The 7633-nt window shown below is 34.7% G+C and overlaps 1 pseudogene; it reads right to left on the minus strand.

Moving 5' to 3' along the window:
• Positions 1-3291: 3291 nt before the first annotated feature.
• Positions 3292-4343, minus strand: LOC123938827 (annotated as a pseudogene).
• Positions 4344-7633: the final 3290 nt, after the last annotated feature.

Consider the following 7633-nt stretch of genomic DNA (forward strand, 5'->3'; position numbering starts at 1 on the left):
GAAAAACAACCGGAGGGTTTTGAAGGGTCAGGGGTGGGAGGTTGGGGGAACAGGTGGTGGGAAATTGGGAGGGCACGTTTTGCATGGAGCACTGGGTGTTGTGCAAAAACAATGCATACTGTTATGCTGAAAAAAATAAATAAATTAAAACACAGATAAAAAAATATGAAAGTCTAGCAATACCAAATGTTGAATACTATCAACTTTCATCTCAGCAATAAAGCAAATATTTAGTTTCAAAAGAAAAACTATAAACATAAGAATGGAAAATAAGTAACTGGGAAAACAGAAATAACGTAATGATAATTTAAAATGCCAATGAGCACTGGTCTTATATGCAATAACATAAAATATAAAAATAAATAAACAAAAATACAATGTTTTGAAAATAGTAAACAATATAATAAAATTTTGCCAAAGCTAGTCAGGGTAAAAACGAGAGCAACAGGGGCGCCTGGGTGGCTCAGTGGGTTAAGCCTCTGCCTTCAGCTCAGGTCATGATCCCAGGGTCCTGGGATTGAGCCCTGCATTGGGTTCTCTGCTCAGCAGGAAGCCTGCTTCCCCTTCTCTCTCTGCCTGCTTCTGCCTACTTGTGATCCCTCTCTCTCTGCCAAATGAATTTTTTTTTTAAATGAGAGCAACATATAAGAGTTTTCTTATTCTATTTTTAAGATATTGCATTGCTGTCAAAACTTGATTCCTATATATAGGGGTATACATTGCTCTCATTTTTACTATTTATGAGATTTGTGAAATTTGATGAAGTTTGATGAAATTAAAAAATATTTTGTGATGAGAATTGGGAGTTATATGCAACTAATGAATTGTGGAACACTACATCAAAAACTAAGGATGTTCTATATGCTGGCTAACTGAACATAGATTTAAAAAAAATGAAAGAAAAGAAAAGAAAAGAAAAGAAAAGAAAGAAATAAAGAAAGAAAGAAAGAAAGAAAGAAAGAAAGAAAGAAAGAAAGAGAGAAAGTAATGTGGTAACACAATGATGGAAAAAATCGATTTGGCAACTAGACCATTTATTTACTGTTATGTTATGTTATGTTATGTTATGTTTTATGTTATGTTATGTGTTATGTTATGATGTTATGTTGTTATGCTATGTTTTTATAAATCTGAGAACACAAGAAAGAGAATTTTACAATACTATTAGTAAATAATATTGCCAAAGTAAAAAAGTAAGTCCGACCTCTCTAAAAAATGATATAAATATTAAGACATGGGAAATTTAGGTTGTGATACAACTTTTAATTAAACAGAAATCATAGATTATATACTGCATATATGCATTGAAATCCAACAAATTGCCACAAACTAATGGCTTAAACCAGAAATATATAAAATCATAAGTAAAAGTTTTCCATGTGTTAAAAGTGTGCCCACAACTTAGTTGGATTCTATGCTTTAGGTTTCAGAAGGCTGAACTCAATTTTTGGTAGGCTGAGTTCCAATCTGTGGCATGGAATCCTCTTCCAAAACTACATGGCTGTTAGCAGATTTATTTCCTTGCAGGTGTAGAATGCATGTTGGCTTATTTCTTCAGGGCCATCGCCAGAATTTCTCTATTTTCAAAAATAATGCCAATTCATGAGTTCTAATCAATATTGTAGTCTAATGAGCTATGAAATTAGGTAAACAGAAAAGACATAACTGGAAATTAAAAGAAGAGATTTTTATTTCTGTGAAATATATTTGGATGTGGAAAATTAAATATTTATTGATAAAATATAAATTTTATATGATTGTCAATAAATAATAATTTATTTAATATGAAAAAAGTATGACATCAAAGATGGCAACTATCTGACAATAGATGTGCATATGTCTTTGAGAGTTCGGTGTAGAGCACCATTAAAGTAATATAATGTTGTTTGGAAGATAATAGGTAAATACCTATTGCTCATCTTAATATAATAAAATATAATTTTTTCTGTTTTGTCTTTGCATATTTTACTATCAAAATTACAGATAAGTATTTAGTATGCTGTGCTCTCTTGATCCCAAAACCAGGCAAAGACTCCATCAAAAAGGAGACCTTCAGACATTGCAATATCTCTGTGTTCTCAATATCCATTAATTTTAATACTGTTTCAGATTTTTTAAACTTTTCAGTCCAGGATACATTTGAGGGATATCAATTCTTTGCATGGTTGGAACACAGTAATTGAATCATTCTGCAGAATTTATCAAATAAATATTCCTTTGCTACTGATTTGAAAATCCATGACAACTAGATTCTAAATTGAAACAATATAATTAAAGGGGATTTTTAAATTGTGATTATTCACATGACAATCTAATTTTCAAATTCAGATGCTCTTTATAAACAATATTAAGATCACAAGGAGTTGCTAATAAAATCTTAGAGTTTTATTAAAATGTTTTAGTTTAGAATTAATAGAAAATTAGAAAAGTATCTATTTTTACTCTGAGGTAACAAGAAAATAGTTCCAAAATATTCCTTTACAAAATTTTATATATTTTTATAATTATAGTACAAGTCTTTTTAATAACCGTTTTCTGATCAAAAGAATATGCATCCCTTTTTGCAATTTCTATTTCTTCATCTATTTTCTTCAACAGGAAAACACACACTTTCAGAAGAAATTACTACTATTACCTGACCTCAAGCACAGAAGCAACATTAGTAAAGTGCATCTTATATCTTTGTGGACCAATATTTGACATGTCTATACATTATGCATTGCTCCCCACAAGCTATCATCTATCCGCCTACAACATGATTATGATACCACTGATTATAGGCTCTATGCTGTGCATTTTGCCCCCATGATTCATCTATCCTTTAACAGGAAGCCTGTATCTCCCAATCCTCTTCACCAATTTTTCCCATCCCCCCACCAGTCTCCTCTCTGGAAACCATCAGTTTGTTCTCGTATATATAGGTCTGATTCTGCTTTTTGTTTGGTTATTTAATTGTGTTTTTTTTTTTTTTTTGGATTGCACCTATATGAATTCATATGGTATTTGTCCTAAATTTATTTCCTTAGCATCATACACTTTAGGTTCACCAATGTTGAACAAATGGCAAGATCACATTTTTTTTTTTTGCCTCAGTACAGTATACTTTATTGATGGTACACTACATGGTAGGGCTCCCCAAGCGCCTCCCCTTCTTCAGGGGGTTTGAGATGGAAATGGTGAAGGTTGGAAGATTCTCTATTTTCAGGGGATAAGTTGGGGCAGGGACTCCCCTGAAGTTGAGGGCCTCTCTTTTCCTCTTGCTCTCACTGGGGCTAGTGTTTCAGGGGGCTCTTACTCCTTGGAGGACACGTGGACCATAAGGTCTACCACCCAATTTCTGTAGTCAAATTTATTGACATACCCAGGAAATGGGCTTGACAATGTGATCATTGAGAGCAACGCCAGCCCTGGCATCAAAGGTGGAAGAGTGGGTGTCACTATGAAAGTCATAGGAAACAACGTGGTCTTCAGTGTACCTGAGGATTCCCTTGAGGGGGCCCTCTAATGTCTGCTTCACGACCTTCTTGATGACATCATATTTGACAGCTTTCTTCAGGTGGCAGGTCAGATTTAAGAAGGACATTTTGGGCCATGTCAGTGAGCATCCCAATCTTCTCAGGAATGAACTTACTTACAGCCTTGGCCATGTCAGTGGAGGCAGGGATGATGTTCTGGACAGCCCCTCAGCCATCATGCCACAGCTTCCCAGAAGGGTCATCCATGGTCTTCTGGGTGCCAGTGATGGCATGGATGGTGGTCATGAGTTCCTCCACAATGCCAGAGTTGTTATAGATGTCCTTGGCCAGATGATCCAAGTGGCTGGTGGTACAGGAGACATTGCTGACAATCTTGAATGTGTTGTCATACTTATGGTTCACACCCATCATGAACATGAGGGCATCAGCAGAGATGATGACTCTCTTGGCCCTGCCCTTCGATTTAGCCCCAGAATTCTCCATGGTGGTGAAGAGCCCAGTGGACCCCACAACATATTCATCACCAGCATCACCCTATTTGATGCTGGTGGGATCTCACTACTGGAAGATGGGAATGGACTTTCCATTGAAGACAAGTTTCCTGTTCTCAGCCTTGATGGTGCTGTGGAATTTGCCATGGGTAGAATCATACTGGAACATGTAGACCACGTAGTTGAGGCCAATGAAAGGGTCACTGATGGCAACAATATCCACTTTGCCATAATTAAAAGCAGACCTGGTGACCAGGCACCAAATAGAGCCAAATCTGTTCACTCTGACCTTCACCACTGTGTCTCAGGGACATGACTGGCATTTCATGAGAAGATGTGGCTGTCTGTCAAATGGGGAGGAGCAGAGAGCCAACATCACATTCAAATTTTATGGATGGGAATATTGCATTATGTGCATATACTGCATTTTACAATTTATTAATGAATATTTGGGCTGTGTCCACAGCTTGGCTATTGTAAATTATGCTGCAATAAACATACAGGAGCATGTATATTTTAAAATTTTGTTTAAATTTCAGTTAGCTAACATACAGTGTAATACTAATCTCAGGTGTACAATAAAGTGATTCACCACATCCATATAACATGCAGTGCTCATAAGAACATGTGCCTGCTTAATACACATCACCTCTCCTCTGGTAACCCTCAGTTTGCTCTCTGTAGTGAAGAGACTGTTTTGTGGCTTGCCTCTCTCTCTCTCTCTCTCTCTCTCTCTCTCTCACACACACACACACACACACACACACACACACACACTTTTTTCTCCATTTGCTGATTTCCTTTGATTCTTAACTGCACGTATGAGTGAAGTCATATGGTAATTGTCTTTCTCTGACTGATTTTTTCATTTGGCATTGTACTCTCTACATCCATTCACATATTTGAAAATACGATTTTGGGGGCAATTGGGTGGCTCAGTCCTTAAATGTCTGCCTTCAGCTCAGGTCATGATCCCAGGGTACTGGGGTCGAGCCCCACATTGGTCTCCCTGCTCCATGGGGAGTGTGTTCCTTCCTCTCCCACTCCCCCTGCTTGTGTTCTGTCTCTTGCTGCCTCTCTCTCTGTGTCAAACAAATAAATAAAATATTTTTAAAAATGAAAATAACAAGGTATCCTTATCTTATATATACATATATGTATCTCACATCTTCTTTATCCATTTATCAGCCAATGGACACTTGTGGAAACACAAATGTTTCCATAATTTGACTGTTGTTCATAGTATGGTTATAAACATCAGGGTGCATGTATCCCTTTTAATTAGTGTTTATGCATTCTATGATTTATTACCTTGCAGTGCAATTACTGGATCATAGGGTAGTTCTATTTCTGTGCCTAACTTTTTGCATATACAAATACTTTCTTAATTTTATCTCAAATTTTAGTATATGTGCTGCCGAAGCGAGCACTTAATTTTATCTCTAAATGGTATTTAAATACATGTATTAACCACAGTCTTCCTTTTCCATCCATTAGTCAATGAAGTACAATATTTCATTAAAGAAGACAACAAAAGTGATCAGTTAGATAATTTTTTAACATCTTAATTTTATTTTTTCAGTGTTCCAAGATTCATTGTTTATGCACCACACCCAGTGCTCCATACAATACCTACCCTCCATAATACCCACCATCAGGCTCACCCAACCCCCCACAACCCCCTTCCAAAACCCTCAGTTTGTTTCTCAGAATCCACAGTCTCTCATGATTCATCTCCCCCTCCGATTGATCAGTTAGATATTTATTACAGGGATGAGATAATAGTTTCACAGTTATATGTAAATTTCAAAAAAACTTGTGAAAACTTTTGGATGGTGTGAAACTAATATCCATATATGTCTTTAGTTAATACAGAATAGCATCCTTGTTAATATTCAATGGTTATAGTGTTAATTATTGGCTAACTGACTTAGGATTCATTTCTAAACATTTATTGATTCCAGTTATTCATATAAAATCAATAATAGCTACCTTGTAGAATTTCTGTTCAGAGACATAGGAAATGATGGGGGAAATCACTTGCAGCCCTTAGACCTATATTCAGGCATGTCATCATCATCATTATCATCATTAAGGTTACTGTTCCAAGAGTAGAGCGAACTAACATCACATCACTTCCAATTATCAGAAACATGAAAGTTAGAGAAGAACATTAGGTTTATGGACTAATCAGTTGAAAGAGAAGTATAAACACTCAAATGATAGAGAAATTATGCTATCGTTGATTTTAAATTTGGGAAACAAAAAATTTTAAGAGAGAAGGAAAATAAACATGAGGGAGATGAGATGGGTAGAAAGAAGACAGACTGCAAGAATTTTAAGAATGTGATGATATTGGTAAAAATTGAAGGGAAAGTTAATGGAATAAAAGCCAAGATCACTTAAAAGAAAGTTGATTTCCATGCAAATGTATTCATGTACAAAAGTAAACCAGGAATAAATTTAATATTTAAATTTAATATTAATAAAATTTAAATTAATAAAAAAAGAAATTTAATGATAAAAGTAAGAATAAAGAGAAAGAAATTTTAAAAAGCATATTAAAATATAGAAAACAAATTAAAATTTGCATTCAGATTCTTGGTATATTAATTAAATTTTACATCACTTTTTGTGAAACAAAATTTACAAATAGTAAGTGTAGGGATAAAACATGGTGTCTTCTCTTAGTTATGCTGTTCCTGGATATGTGAGAATAACATTTTTTTTTCTGTTTGTATTTCATAGTAAAAATGGTCTCCTTCACAAAATTATCTCATTACTTTTAAAAATGTCACCATGTGATTGCCAATGACATCTGTTAACAATATACTGTGTCTATAAAACCTAAATATTGCTATAGTTGGAATATTTGTAAGTCAAATATTGTGGAATTAATTTAGAAATCAATTAAAATGAGCTTCTAGAATATTATTGCCAATAAAAACAAATTTAAGAAAAAAATGGGTTGCTGGGGTAGCTCAGTTGGTACAGCATTTGACTCTTGGTTTCAGCTCAGGTCTTATTCTCAGAGCCATGAGATTAAGCTCTCCATCAGGCTTCACACTCAGCAGGGAGTCTGCTTAAGGACGCTCCCTTGCCCTCTCCCTCTGCCCCACTCCCTTCTCACAGCCTGTCTCTTTCAAAATAAATTAATAAATTGAAAGAAAGAAAAAAAATAAAGAGAAAGGAAGAGAAAGAAAGGAAAAAGTTAAAAAAAGTAGCAAGTTTGGAATCAATTACTCATTTTAAATAACTACTGCATGACCAAGTTAAAAACAAAAACAAAAACAAAACACAATCTGAAATTATAATAAAACATGTAAAATTTGAATCTATTATAAAATATTTTCCAGTGCGGATTAAACCAAACTTTACCTTATATCAGTGGCCTATTGATGTGAAGATAATGATTGGAACATTTCCATTGATTTGGAATGTGCCAAGACACTGAACTGACATTCAGGCCGACCTAGCCCTATAAAAATAATATCCTGTGTAGCAGCACCAAAGATAACAATAGATATCTAACAACTTAACAACAATTTTATAAACCAAAAAATGTGAAATTATTTGTAATTGTATTTGAAAATGTTTTTGTGATTAACAATTGTATAAACCAATAGTTTGATACAAATAGTGGGTACCAGAATCATTGATATCTTG

The sequence above is a fragment of the Meles meles genome, chromosome 3 (assembly GCF_922984935.1).
Source record: "Meles meles chromosome 3, mMelMel3.1 paternal haplotype, whole genome shotgun sequence".
In the NCBI taxonomy this organism is placed as follows: domain Eukaryota; kingdom Metazoa; phylum Chordata; class Mammalia; order Carnivora; family Mustelidae; genus Meles; species Meles meles.